General features: G+C 40.6%; 1 protein-coding gene across 6 annotated transcripts in view; it reads right to left on the reverse strand.

The window, feature by feature from the left end:
* BEST3 (bestrophin 3) overlaps nucleotides 1–15,825 on the reverse strand; it is a 45,687-nt gene that overhangs the window by 1,486 nt on the left and 28,376 nt on the right. The window lies entirely within an intron of this gene.

The raw sequence follows: 15,825 nt of genomic DNA on the forward strand, positions 1-15,825 counted from the left end.
AACTGTTAAGTGATGACACCGCATAGCATGCAGCCTCTGGAAAATTCCACCGTGTACTCACGAAAGAATGAGAGGGAAAAAGGCCAGTAACATTTTAGTATTACAAAAATGGTTTTGCTATAGCTAACACTGCTGTATGATATGTAGGGAAGTTGTTAAGAAACTAAATCCTAAGAGTTCTTCTTATGAGGAGAAAAAATGTTTTTCTTTATTCATTTCTTTTTATTGTGTCTATTTGAGAAGATGGATGTCAGCTAAACCTGTTGTGTAATCATTTCACAATATAAACGAAACCATCATGCTATATGTCTTAAACTTATACAGTGATATACATCAATCATTTCTGAATAAACTGGAAAAAAAATAGTTTTGACCTTAAGAACTTGGGTCTTGGGGTCTTAGGTCTTGGGGATCTGCAGGGATGCCCACACTATATTTTGAGAAACACTGATCTACAGACTTGGACATTAAAAAAGAACGGTGTATGTTCTTTCTTATTGTAGATGAACAGGTCATGCTCTCCCCAGGACCAATAAAACCCCCAAACCAAAGGACCATCGCTAAATTCAAGACATTGCAAATAAGAGCTAACATTTACTGACCTCCCACACATTACTTCACTTATCGCAGCAATAATATGAGTTGGTATTTTTAAATTTATTGGGGCGACACTACTTAGTAACATATAAGTTCCAAGTGTATAAACCATAATATATTGCGTTGTGTGCTCACCACCCAGTCTAGTCTCCTTTTGTCACCATAAATTTGACCCCCGTTTACCTTCTGTATCCTCCCCTGACCCCCTTCCCCTTTGCAACCACTCTTCTGTTGTCTGTTTATGAGTTTGTTTTATTTGTTGCTTTCTGTTTTATATCCCACATACGAGTGAAGTCATATGGTTCTTATCCTTTTCTGTCTGACTGATTTTGCTTAGCATGATACTCTCAAGATCTATCCAAGTTGTTGCAAATGGTAATATTTCAGGCTGAGTAGTATTTCATTGTATACACCGTGTTTCCCTGCAAGTAAGACCTAGCTGGACAATCAGCTCTAATGCGTCTTTTGGAGCAAAAATTAATATAAGACCCTGTCTGATTTTACTATAAGACCGGGTCATATGTGTGTATATGTGTGTGTATATATATATATATATAATATATATATATGTTATATATATATGTGTTATATATATTATATATATATCTATGTAATATAAGACCGGGTCTTTCATTAATTTTTGCTCCAAAAGACGCATTAAAGCTGATTGTCTGGCTAGGTCTTATTTTCGAGGAAACAGCGTATGAGGTCAGACAATTAAGGTCGCGAACTCATCCTAGAAAAAGCGCTACATACCTCATTGCTAAATATCGCTACGGTCACCTTAAAAGTACAACTCCTTGGGGAGCTATGCATCAACGCCAGCCTAGTCCCCCCTTCAAAGCAATTTTGGAACTCCTTTTCTGGAATGGCCATCAGAGCTGTCGTCGTTTTACCCTTGATGTCCCGAATGTCATCAAAATGTCTTCCTTTCAATATTTCCTTTATCTTCAGGTAAAGAAAGAAGTCAACGGGGGCCAGATAAAGTGAGTAGGGAGAGTGTTCCAATACAGTTATTTGTTTACTGGCTAAAAACTCCCTCACAGACAGTGCCGTGTTAGCTGGTGCATTGTCGTGATGCAAGAACCATGAATTGTTGACGAAAAGTTCAGGTCATCTAACTTTTTCACGCAGCCTTGTCAGCAGTTCCAAATAGTAAAGTTGGTTAACTGTTTGTCCAGTTGGTACAAATTCATAATGAATAATCCCTCTGATATCAAAAAAGGTTAGCAACAGCATTGCAACAAGTTTGTAAACTTAGTTGTCCAAACTTGGTTATGTACCACATCTTTATCCAATCATCCACTGAAGGACCCTAGGTTGTTTCCATGTCTTGGCTACCGTGTATAATGCTGCAGTGAACAAAGGAGTGCACATATCCTTACAAATAAATGTTTTCAAATTTTTCGGGTAGATAACCAGAAAATAGATTGCTGGGTCATATGGTAGCTCTATTCTTAATTATTTTTGAGGAAGCTCCATTTTGTTTTCCAAAGTGGCTGTACCCGTTTACATTCCCACCAACAGTGCACGAGGGTTCCTTTTTTTCACATCCTCTCCAACAGTTGTTATTTCTTAGCTTATTGATAATAGCCATTCTAACAAGTGTGATATCTTATTCTGGTTTTGATTTGCTATTGCTATTATTCACATTTTACAGATAAGGAAACTGAGGCCCAGAGAGACTCGTTAATGGTATGTCGCTAATGAGAGCCCAACCCAGAAGTCTGCCTCCAAAGCCTTTGGTTTTAATTAATCACTGATACAAAGCCTGAAGAGGATGTGTGAGCCTTGTGGGAAGAGTACATCCTCTCGTGTGCTGTGGACTCACACAGTGGTTGGGCTCCCCTTGTGATTGTGTTTGATGGGTTTGCTATTGCTAAGAATTTCCTGTTGCATTTTTAACATTCAGGACACAAAACAAATAATCCTACCATTTTTAATCTTCTCCTTCAAGACTGAAATGAAGTGGATAGTTGAGATAACGACAAGGGTTATTGGGTGGTGAAGGCCTACTCCTGCCTCTGCTGGTTCTGGGAGCAACAGTGCTCGGGCCGCCCCAGTCCAGCGTTCATACTAACACCCACGGTGACGAGATGCTTGAACTATGCAAGGTGCATTTTATGGGACATAAGGAAAAAGTAAGGGCATCATAATATTGGTGTAACCTGAAAGGGAAAAGTGAGCAAAGAAAACGTTGTTCCTCGTGGTTATGAATAAAAGATGGGTGATTGAGATGATTAACTGCCTAAATGTCCCGGGATGGCATCCGATTACAACCTCGTGCTGTTATTCTAAAGCCCCAGCAGTGCCCTTGGCTACCAGATAGCCTTCTGGCCCACCCTCCGCGGTGCTCGGCTCAGCTTCTGTTACATGGACTTGAGAAATGCAGACTCATGCTTCAGTGGCCTTGGTGACCCTGCTTGTTGGATTTCATTAGGTCAGATCCCCAGTCACACTTCAGGAACCCATGCAGTGAGGGAGAACACCAGGGCCGCAACCAGTGCAGCTGTTCAGTAAGACTGCCTCCCTGGACGTGCTCTGGGAACCCGAAGGGGAGCTGGCTTTCTCTCTAAAGGACAGGCCTCTGTCCTCCACTCGGGATCTTGACTTCTTGTTTGGGATTTGTTTTCCTTAGCTCCTCCTGAACAACCTTGCAAGAATCACCAACTCTTCTTGGAAAAAAAATGTTTGTATTATTATTACTTTGAAGCTTCAGAAATCCTAAGGGAAACAACTTTCTCACTATGCACCGTTGTGGTGGATATGTACCCTCACCTGGAGCAAGAAGATTAAGACCCTGGGTCACAAACTGGAGAAAAACAGACCAGTTTGCAAAGAGCAAACTGCAGAGAGCCCAGTGCTCTTGCTCATGTTCTGATTCACCAGCTGACATCGAGCAGGGCTGCCGATGAGACCCCACTGTACCTTCCTGCCTCATGGGACTGTGGTGTGGACGCATGAGATTTATCCACTTACCCAACTAAATTTATCGAGCATGCACCATGAACAAAGCTGTTGCATTAAGGACTGTATAACATAATTTGAAAGGAGGGATAAGGTGTGGATATAAATAGCTAAATTGGTGTCCCAGTGAGTGAGATGGACTTTTGATACTGAGTAGGAATCAGACAGGCAGAGAAGGGAGAGAGTATTGCAGGTGAAAGAAGTGACGTGAGCAAATAAGGTAGCAGAAAGTTGAGGGTGTTTGCGAGGACTAGGAAATACTCGAGTGTGTGCAAAACACACAGGATAGCTGGACAGGTAGCCTTGGACTGTGTTCTGAAGAGCCTTGTATGCCAGGTAGAGGGGTTTGGACTCTTATTCCAGAGGCCGTGAGCAGCTCTGGGTCATCTCTGAGAATGGACAGCCTAGTGAGAGTTACGTCATTTGGTACTGGTGTCCAAGCTGGAAAAGCTACATGGGAAGCAACACTGATGAGTCTTGTCAAACAAATGTTTTGGGTGAGAAACATGACTTGGAAATGTTGCACACCATTCGTCAGAAAATGGGTCTCTGGAAGAACACTTGGTGGTCTCAGGTCTGGGGGGACAGTTTTAGGAATCTCATGCTGAAACGATGATGGAAGCCCTCCAGTCTTTATGCTACCAGAACAGTGTGAAAGCCCCGCATGATAAACCTAATGCACTTGCTTCTAAAGGAAACCGTCCGTGGAGGATTCACTGCCAACACACAATGCCCATTTCCCTTCTCTGAGTCATAGTTCTCAATATGACAGCAGAAACTGTGGTGTAAGCACAAAATAGTTTAAAGCTTACAGCATATAGAATCGAATACAGTAAATCCTCACTTAATGTCATTGATAGATTCTGCGACTTGAAACAGAACGACAGATAAGGAAGCCAGTTTGACCATAGGCTAATTTATATAAACAAGAGGTAAGTTCCTACAGCATCTCATCAATGTTATAATGAAATGATGTTGAACTGGAATGATGTTATTCAAGGACCTGCTGTGCTTGTAGAGATTATTTATTTCCCAGTTGGGAGGCTTGGATATACCTTTCGGGTTCTTTTAGACTTTCTACTCCTCATTTGCTGTTTAAAGTGTATATAGGGTTAGTACCATTCTGAGGCCCAAATATAATACCACTTAAAATACCCCTCAACAATTACAGCAGAAACATGATATGCTAGAATATCAGCACCCTCATTATATTGCTATATATTAGAGAAGGTCAGCTGAAAAAGCTGGGTCTTATATTCTGGAATTCACTTGAACTGAGCTACGCAGGTAATTAGAGATAGGAGGACGTTCATGGAAAGTGCCATGCAGCCATTAGTGTCCAGAAGATGGAATCTGAGAATTGCCTCTGTGGTAAGAAAAATGATTTATTTGGGGGCTTGCAGATCCAGGATAGCTGCTGTCCAGACGCAATCTAACTAGTGTGACCTTAGGAGACCTACAGCATCTCAGAGGTTAAGGAGGTTAAGGAGACCCCCTTAACCTCTCTGTGACTTAGCATCATACTCGGTAAACTGGTGACAAGTTTACCTTACTCTACCTGCCTTATCAGGTTATTTGGGAGTTCAAAAGGAGTAATATATATGTGGAAAAGCTCTGAAGAGTTGAAGCTATTAAAAAAGGACTCTTTCATCACCTGGCAAACTTTCAGTGGTGGTTTCCGAATCATCACCGACTTCTTGCACATGGTTAGAGGAAAGGCCAAGGTCTGCTTCAAGGTCACTTCCTTTTCTCCTTCCGGAGTCTCCTTTAAAAATTTTACTATACCTGTCACCTAACAACTGACACATTAGAAGGGATGCCTATTACAGCCGTTTACTGGTAAGACTAGGAACTGGGTGAATGGAGAGGAAATATAAGGGTGGGAGGAAGCTGGATTATTCTGGGGAAGGAAGATGGCACGGCTCAGGTGGCGGGACCGCCCTGACCTTGCCTCTCGATGCGATATTTTGTGCCATTTGCAGACATTGTCAAAACTGGCAGTACACCTTTATTGTGCAATATAAATCATCGATACAGAAATATGGAAAAAAGTGAGCATGAGAAAGGTAGTGCCATGTATTGGGGTATTCTTGAATGGATGGATGGGGGAGAGAGAATAGGTTATGTTAGACCAGTCAGGCTAGTTGGTTATAGTTGAATCTAGAGGGAGGGAGAGCATGCACTATTTCTACAGGTCCGATTATTGTCTGGATTGATGTCTGTGTTCTTATTTTAATCTCAGGTGTTAAAAGAATAGCCACCCCAAATTGCAAAATATGTATTGAGCGCCTATAAAACCATCAGCCCGTCTTCTCTGCCAATGACAAATCTCTGAGGGCACGAGCGGCAGTGATTTAATTAAGGGCTCTTGGAAAGATGCTTGGAGTGGTGAGGGGGGCAGAAGAACACTTTTTGCCTCCCGATGCAGTAACAGAGAGGCAGGAGATAGGACGCTGCAGGTGGCAGCGCACGCTCAGACTTCCAGGTGTGGATCTGATATAGAAAGACCAAAACAGCCCCAATGACTTCAAAGATCGAATACAGTTTTTTTTTTTTTTCAAAGCAAGCTTTTTGCAAAGCAACCCCCTTCTCTAGTGTGATCAAGTAAATACAGAGCTTCAAAAGATTGAAGGATAAAACTGTGTGGTGCTTGCCTTTCTTTCTCCGTACCACTTTGAAAGTTGTGTTTTGACAATTTAAATTCAAATACTAAGAGGTCACTTCAACAGAATTGAAAAGAGGAATTGAGGGAAATGATATTTAATATGAGTTCTACTTCCCACGTCAGATTTATTGTTTGCAAATTGCTAGTGTCCTCACTCAGGCAACTGCCTTGGAAGGAGCCGATAATGTGTGGGGAAATCTATCAGGGCAGAGGCCCGACGGGTGGAGGAGCACTTATTCACAGGCAGGGCAAAATGTACTCTTCAAACCCATTAAAGGCAAATACTGTTATTTTTAACCTTCTGCACTGCAGAATCACTGTGAGAGCTGTAGTCGATGATTTATATGGTAGGCAAAGCAGCCCTCACACTGAGCTGGGAGGTGTGGGGCCAAGCGTTGTGAAGAAAACCCAGTGGACCGAGGCTGCACCCACTCAGCCCCTCCTCTCTGCTCCCTTGCTGGGGGACAGCTTCCAGCCAGTGGAGCCTCATGAGTGGTGGGCTTAGCTCAGAACGTTGCACGCAGAGCTGGAGACCCCCCTGCTGCCTCTCTGTTGCCTCTCTGCTAGTTTGGACCAAGCCTTATGGCAAATTTGGTTAAAGAATGGGCGTATCTACCGGTAACCTCATGATACCACTCTGGTTATGCTCACCTGGCCTCCGCTGGCTGACGCAAAAAGAAATTGTGGCCCAAAATAGGGGTTCACTTAAAGTCCCTCACCTTTCAGTACTATTGTGTTCTGTAAGAGTTTTGTTAGAAAAGGAAATTAAGCCATCTATACCTCGTTCCTCTTATACCATTTAGAAGGTAAGAGCACCAATGGGGACCCCATGTTGGCATAGGAAAAAATTCCTGAGTAAATGCTAAAATTATAAATTTAATGCACATTCATCTCCTTGGGAGGTTCTGACTCTCCTTCCTTTCTAGTACATTAAGTGAAAATCAATGTTCCAAGAATACATTTTTGTTGAAGTTAGTGATTCAGAATTCAAGATATTTTTGGTTATTTATGACCCAAGCATGCAATAGTGTATTAACAGACTATGTATTTTCTTGTAAAGCTAAAATATTTAAGTATAGTTGGCTAAGAAAGGATTACTGAACAAAATCTTTCCTTGCTAAAATACATGTTTTGGTATATTTGAACTAATATCACTAAGAATACTTTTGACCTACTATAAAACCCTAAATGCTTTGTGCACATTAAATATGTGTATGTATAATTGCAAAAGAGTAATTATATTATTGCTACATATTCTCAGAGCTTTTTGAATGAAGATAGATAAGTAAAAGTCATTATTTCTAGGTAAGTGGTTGTAGTTTCACAGTAACAAATAAATCTTAAATTCCTCAACTCTTAACTAGAAGGAACTCTCACACAAAATTTGAATATATCTCCTCTTTACTAAACGGGTCCTTAATTGATTTCATAGACCCATTCCTTAAGATTGCTATAAAGGTGAGGATGTTTTGACATCTTTGAATCATGGCAAAAAGCCCAATAAAATAGTGCATTTTAAATGGGATTGCAGTCAGCAGTTCAGATTTTTCAACTGGCCTTTTCTTTTCATTCAAAGTGGTCATTCTGAAGTTGATTTTTAATACGCCCCGTACAAAGATTGGGAGGTGGAAATTCAGCACTAGTTTAGTGTTAGAAATTATAAAAATATTGGTGTTTTTTGTTTTGTTTTTTAAAATTTTTATTGGGGAATATTGGGGAATAGCGTGTTTTTCCAGGACCCATCAGCTCCAAGTCAAGTGGTCGTTTTCGATCTAGTTGTGGAGGGCGCAGCTCACTGGCCTATGTGGGAATTGAACTGGCGACCTGGGTATTATGAGCGCTGCGCTCTATCCAACTGAGCCAACTGGCTACCCTAAAATATTGTTTTAAAACAAACTTTTTGTTCTCAGATTGGACAGAGAAAGATGGGCCTTGTTAAAACTTCCTTTGGATTAAGACATGATAATGATTGAATGTGGTGAGAACACTGGTTCTTGCTTCAGTAGCTGTACAGGCAGCATCTCCCCCACACCCCTCACTACGTGCATCCTGAACTCCCTCCTGCTGGCTCAGGCGCTGAGGCCTGACTCCTCACCACCAGCCCCAGCCTTGCCTGTTGACAGACCTTGCCTGTTGAACCCCCTTGTTCCTGTGTCTTTCCTGTCCTCTGGTGGGCTCCTTTCGCTCAGTCTGTCTTTTGTTTCATCTTACAAAGGATTTCAGGTGGCTTGTAAAAATACATGCAATGCAATAATATATAAAATTAAGTTAATGTAGGAGAGCTAGAATGAGGAACAATAACAAAATGGGGCCAACAGACACGGTACCTAGAAATACATGCCCCCACATCCCACAGACTTACTGAAGGTGGGCTGCAAAATTTGGATTTCAGCTTTCAGCAGCCATTGATGAGAAAAGGAGACTCATCAATGATAAATTTCAGTCTGTGAGGTAAATAGTGTAAGAGTTGCTCAGAAAAGGCAAAACTTTCTTTTTTCCCACTGATGTCTGAGACAGAATTTTCCCTGTGGGTCCTCTGATGAAAAGGGATGCTAACTCACACAGTGGACAGTCCTGCAGTAAATACCATAAGGAGTCTTCATGGATCTGTCCAAATAAGGTAGGGAGCATAAAGTGAAATTCAGCAGAGAGTTAAAGTGATTCTAAGCAATGGTGGCAGGGTGGAGAAGGGCAGCTTTCCCTGTCCCTTTAAACGCGCTTAAGGCGCTCCCATCCGAAAACATTATCAAACAAATAAAAAATATGCCATTGCCCTCGACTCTGTGTCTCTTACTGGATATTGTCTAGTCTTTCTCCTCCCCGTCTATCCGGACTTCTCACAAAAGTAGTTCTTGGATTGTTCGTGAATAAAGGAATTGTTATGAGGTTAAAATGTTGTTTTATTCTTATTTTTCAGTCAATGGGATTGTGGTTATTTTTGCTTCACGATGATACAATGACAGGGAGGGAGAAGGTGGGTGGGAGGATGGATGAAACAAGTTGGCCATGGCTTAATAGTATAATTAGGTGATGGGTCCATGGAGGTTTATTATGGTTTGTTCTCTACTTTGATATTTGTTTGAACTTCCCCATAACAAGATTATTTTTTCAAAAACGTTTCCACCGGCAGTCTTGATATCCTTAATTCCCAATCACACCAACTCTCTGCAATTTGGTTTCTGCCCCCCACTCTCACTGAAGTCTCTAATGACCTTCAAATGCAAATTCCTATGACATTTTTCAGGGTTTATGTTGAAACTTTGCACCCTTGGCCTCTCGGACAGGGAACTCTCAGGGTTCTTCTCCTGCATCTGTATCAAGCATTCCTACTCTGACTCTTTCAAGGACTCCCTTTCCTCTGATCGCCCTTTCGTGGTATTATTCTACCTTTTGTGCTCACTTGACACTGCTCCTGGGTGCTCCCCCGCATTCGTACGGTTCTAAGGACACTTATGTACCAATGACAGTCAAATGTATCTCCCTGCTGTCCTTCTCCTTGTGAATTGCCCACAGATGCCTCAATTCAAAACATGCAAAAGGGAGCTCATCATCTTTTTCTTTGAGCAATTCCTACCCTTCTACTCTCTGTCATCCTTTGTTCATTACCAATCTCCCATTCTTAGCTCCTCCTTTCTTGGGTCTGTCCCTGTGCCATCTCCACTACATCCCCAGAATGCCACCCTAGCACCCTAGCTCAGGCCCTTATCCTCTCCTGTCTAAATTAAACTAACAACACACATACACACACATACTCACACACACCTACACCAACAGCCTGCTAACTGGTGTCTCTGGCTTTAGTCTTTTATTTTTTGATTTTTTAAAATTCGTTTCAGGAGTACAGAACACAGTGATCAGACATTTATACACCTCACAAAGTGATAAGCCAAACAAGTCTACCACCCATCCGACACTGTACATAGTTATTAGAACATCAATGACTATGTTCCCCATGCTGCACCACACATCCCGATGACTATTTTTTTAAGATTATGGTTGACATTCACTATTATTATATACTAGTCCCAAGTGCACCACGTAGTGGACTCTGGCTCATCCTAACCCTAGCAACCCATCTTTTAGCCAGCGGCTAGGCTAACCTATCTGAAACACAAATGTGACCATGTCATTTCATAGCTTTGGAAAAAGGCTGAAGCCCTTTACCCAGACTATAAAACCCTCCATAATTAACCCCTACCTCCTTCTTCAGATTCATTTCTCGGCTCTTCTGCTTTGTGTATCAAATTGTTACTCTAATAGAAATAGAGAGTAGAAAAGTGGTTGCCAGGGTCTGGAGTGGGGGTTGGGGGAAATAGGGAGACATTGGACCAAGAATACAAACTTGCAGCTGTAAGATGAATAAGGTCTGAGGATCTAATGTAAAGCATGGTGACTAGAGTTGATAACAATTGTTTAATTGAAATTTGCTAACAGAGTAGAATTTGAATGTTCTCACCAAAAAAAAAAAAAAAAAGAAGAAGAAGATAAGTATGTGAGGTGAAGGATGTGTTAATTAACTAGATGGAGGAATCCTTTCATAATGTATATGAATAGTAAACCACCACGACGTGTGCTTTAAATATTTTATAGTTTCTATGTCAATAATACCTCAGTAAAGTTGAATTTTTTAAAACATTGCTACTCTAAAAACATTATTTATCATTCCTTTCTGTCTTTGCTCACAGTGGCCTGGAAGCTACCCTCTGCTGAATTCCCCCACTCCTATCTGTATGTTAGTTCCTAATTCATTCTTAAAGATGCATATTAGAACCTCCAAATCCAAGAAGCCTTCTCTGATTCACCAGGCTGGATGAAGTATATTTTCATTGTGCTTCCATAATAGTCTGAGCATTTCTCATCTATACCTATGAACCTAAGAGGTTTTTTGGTTTGTTTTTGTTTTTTTGCTTATCTCTACCATCTGGCATAGAACCTACCAGATAGTAGGATTTGAAAAACTTTTACGTGAACAAATGAGTGCCTTCCATATGTGACGGCATAAGGGGAAACATGATATTTTAAATTTGTACTTGAGATAAAAAGGGGGAAAAACTTTATTTCAGTAATGTATATTTGCTACATGCATAGAAAATAGGGCAATATTTTGAACATGTTCCCGAATGTAGAGAACAAAGGAATTATCTCCAAGGAGTTTCCTTTTTATGTGGACATGAATAGTGTGCTGAATGTGAGAAGAAAATGAGGCAGAGTAATTTCTCAGGTTGCCCTTGAATAGTACTTTTACTCAGTTATTGAAGGGCATTGCCTTGATTTTAGAATTTCTGTGTCACGGGAATTGTGATAATGAACTTGAAATACTGATAGGAAAAGATAAGGGAAATTTGATTTTTGAATTCAGTATCCTGGGAACATATACTTTAAATAGAATAAGTAAAGTGAAAACCTTTCTTACCCAGGAAAGGATTTTACATGTTCATCAAGCAGAAAACACTTTTCTGAGATGTTTGCATACGTGCTATGCTGACACCTGGTCTCCACCTTAATGCACAGAGCTCAGTGGCTCCATCATCATCAGCAAAACCACCTGTGTCCCAATAAGCCTTACTTTTCTCTTCCCTTTCCTCTGAGCCTCAGTCAGATAGATTACTTGATATTAACTTTATATTTGGTGAGTGAACAATTCAATGCTTAGGGAATATCTTTTATGATTTTAGAGGACACCTATTGTTTTTGCCAGCCCAGCAAACCCTTCTCCTGGTAACAGCACCCTGATTTTTCTTGAGACGTCATCTACTCCATGTGGTTGGTTGGGGGCGGACCGTACCCCTTGGTTCAAAGATGGACATGTGAACTAGCTTGGCTAATCAAAATATTGAGTCTCCCGGTTGATAGTGATTGGTTCAGGAATGGGCACGTTAGCCAAGCCCAGCCAATCATAGCAAATCCAGTACATTACTTTTAAGAGTTGGAAAAGAGATGTGCTCTTTCCATAGGATTTGCTGAGAAGACAGGTTGCACACCTGGAGCTGTTGGCTGCCATCTTGTCATTTTACTATCAGGAGGGAAGAGCCTGCCCAAAACCAGAGCCACTGAAGAGAAAAGCAGAACCGAGAGGGTAATAGTCCCGGTAACATTCACTGAGCCTCTAGGTCCAGCCACACCCAAAGGTAGGTTAGTCTCTGGATGTGACCCAAGAAATCCCTTTTTGCTTGAGTTAGTTTAAGTTGGTTTTTTATCACAGGCAACCAGAAACATCTTGTCTAACAAACACTACAGTTGTGGATAGCGAGGCTCCCTTCAATGGTCTTTGTTTACCCAGAAAATCAAGATCAAGTGAGCTATTGCCTAATGGTTGTTTTTGTCAGTTAGTTCTAACGGAGTCCAGTTAAATGTCTCATGAAAACCTCCCCTAATAGAATTTTGCCTTTGCCTGTGCTTGTTCCTGTAATGCTAGTAAATAGGCCATCTTAATTAAAAGAGGTCATTCTGACAACTGATAACATTTTGCTGCATTCTTTTTCTAACTTTTTCAATTGTAGTTGATATACAATATTATATATTAGTTTCAGGTGTACAACCTAGTGATTAGACTTTATATTTTATATACCTTACGAAGTCTAGTATCCATCTGGCACCATATGTAGTTTTACAATATTATTGCCTATATTCCCTATGCTATACTTTATATCCCTGTGACTATTTTTAAAAGATTTTTATTAAAAATATAGCTAACATACAATATTATATTAGTTTTGGGTGTACACCATAGGTATCCAACATTTATATACCTAAAGAAGTGATCACCATAAGTCCAGCAACCGTCTAACACCGTACCATGCTATCACAATATTACTGACTATATTCTCTACTCTGTACATTCCATCCTCATGATTTATTTGTTTTATACCTGGAAATGTGGACCTCTATTCCCCTTCCCCTTTCCCCATTTTTAAAATTTATCAATTACAGTTGACATTCAATATTATTTTATATTAATTTCAGGTGTACAGCATATATAAGAAGTGATCCTCCTGACTAGCACCCACCTGGCAATATACATAGTTATTACCATATTATTGACTATATTCCCCATGCTTTACTTTACATCCCCATGACTACTTTGTAACTACCAATTTGTACTTTTTAATACCTTCACCTTTTACACCCTTTCCCCCAACCCCCTCCCATCTATCATCCCAACAAATCCAGTACCCATCTGACACCATATATAGTTATTACAATATTATTGACTATATTCTTTGTGCTATACCCTACATCCCCATGACTACTTTGTAACAACGAATTTATGCTTCTTAATCTCTTCCCCTTCTTTCACCCATACCTTCAAATTCCCTCCCGTCTGGCAACCATCAAAATGTTTTCTGTATCTATGAGTTTGTTTCAGTTTTGTTTGTTTATTTTGTTCTTTAGATTCCACATATAAGCGAAATCATATTGCATCTGTCTTTCACTGTCTGACATACTCCACTAGCAAAATACCTTACAGATCCATCCATGCTGCCACAGATGGCAGGAACCCATTCTCTTCCACACCAAGCAATATTTCATTGTATAATGTACCACCTATTCTTTGTCCACTCATCCAACAATAGAACCCAGGCTGCCTCCACATCTTGGCCATTGTAAGCAATGCTGCAATGAACATATGGGTACACACGTCCCCTCGAAGTAGCATTTTGGGTTTTTTCAGATAAATACCCTGAAGTGGAATTACTGGGCCCTTCATTGTCTCTTCTTATATAGCCTTTGTTTCAAAGTCTATTTTGTCTGGTGTAAGTATTGCTACTCCAGATTTTTTTGTTTAAAATTTTCATAAAATATCTTTCTCCATCCCTTTACTTCCTGTCTCTGTGTGTCTTTCAAACTGAAAGTATCTTGTAGGCAGTATGTGTAAGGGTTTTGTTTTCTTACCATTCCTCTCTCCTATGTCTTTTTATTGAGCATTTCACCCACTTACACTGAAAGTAATTGTTGATAGATATGTAGCTATTGCCATTTTATCAATTATAATTTTGATTTTTTTTTTCCATTAAAGAAGTCCCTTTAACATTCCTTATAATACTGGTTTGGTGGTGAGGAACTCCTTTAGCTTTTTCTTGTCTGGGAAGCTCTTTATCTGTCCGTAGATTTTAAATGATAACTTTGCTTGGGTAGAGTAATCTTTGTTGTAGGTCCTTACTTTCCACCAGGTTGAATATTTTGTGCCATTCCTTTCTGGTCCGCAAAGTTTCTGTTGAGAAATCAGCTGACAGTGTTATAGGAGCTCCATTATAAGTTACTAATTTCCTTTCTCTTGCTGCTTTTAGGATTCTCTCTTTGTCTTTCACCTTTGCCATTTTAATTATAATGTGTCTAGCTGTGGGCCTGTTTGGGTTCATCCTCTTTGGGACTCCCTGTGCTGTCTATTTCCTTTGCCAGGTTAGGAAAGTTTTCAGTCATTATTTCTTCAAATGGGTTCTCAATCTCTTGCCTTTTTTTTTCCTCCTTCTGGTACCCCTATGATACAAATGTTGTTATGCTTGACGTTGTCCCAGAAGTCTCTTAAAGTATCCTCATTTTTTTGGGTTCTTTTTTCTTTTTGCTGTTTTGATTTGGTATTTTCTGCTCCCTTGTATTTCAAATTGCTGATTTGATCCTCAGCTTCATCTAGTCTGCTGGTGATTCCTTCTAGTGCATTCTTCATTTTAGTTATTGTATTCTTCACTTCTGATTGGTTCTTGTTATGGTTTATATGTCCTTTGTTATGCTTGCTATCTCTTTGTTGAAGTTCTCACTAAGTTCCTTATGCATTTTTATAACCATTGGTTTGAACTCTGTCTCTGGTAGGTTGCTTGCCTCCATTTCATTTAGTTCTTTTTCTGGATTTTTCTTCTGTTCTTTCATTTTTGACACATTTCTTTGTTTCCTCATTTTGGCTGCCTCTCTGTGTTTGTTTCTATGTATTAGGTAGATCTGCTATGTTTCCCAGTTTTGCTGGGGGCCTTATGCAGTAGGTGTCCTGTGGGGCCCAGTGGCACAGTCTCCCTGGTCACCTGAGCCAGGTGCTCCAGGATTGTCCCTTGTGTGGGTTGTATGTGTGCTCCTATTATACCATGTTTCCCCAAAGAAAATAAGACCCAGTCTAATTTTACTAAAATATAAGACTAGGTCTTATATAATATAATATAAGACTGGGTGTTATATTAATTTTTGTTTCAAAAGACACATTAGAGCTGATTGTCTGGCTAGGTCTTATTTTCGGGGAAACACGGTAGTTGAGCCTTGATTGCTCTTACTATGTCCACGGGTAGGACTGAACATTAGGCTGACTGGTTGTTGGGTTTAGCCACATCCACAGCTTATGGGCTGTTGTGCAGGAGGCCTACCCTACTGAGTGGGATTCGCCCCAGGGTGCTCTCATTCCTGTTGAAACTGCTCTTTGTGTGTGCCACTTGTGGGCTAATTGGGTGGTGTTCTATTGTGCTCTGAAGCCAACCTCTAAGTATGTTGGTTCTGGGGCCTCTTGGGAGGGGCTTCGGTGCAGGTCCAGGTCAGCCATTGCCTGTGACTTGCCAGGGGCTACCTGGTAGGAGGTATAAAGCGATGCACAGTTGTTTGCTGCTTGTGCTGGACCT

This window comes from Rhinolophus ferrumequinum, chromosome 10 (assembly GCF_004115265.2).
Source record: "Rhinolophus ferrumequinum isolate MPI-CBG mRhiFer1 chromosome 10, mRhiFer1_v1.p, whole genome shotgun sequence".
Classification (NCBI taxonomy): Eukaryota; Metazoa; Chordata; class Mammalia; order Chiroptera; family Rhinolophidae; genus Rhinolophus; species Rhinolophus ferrumequinum.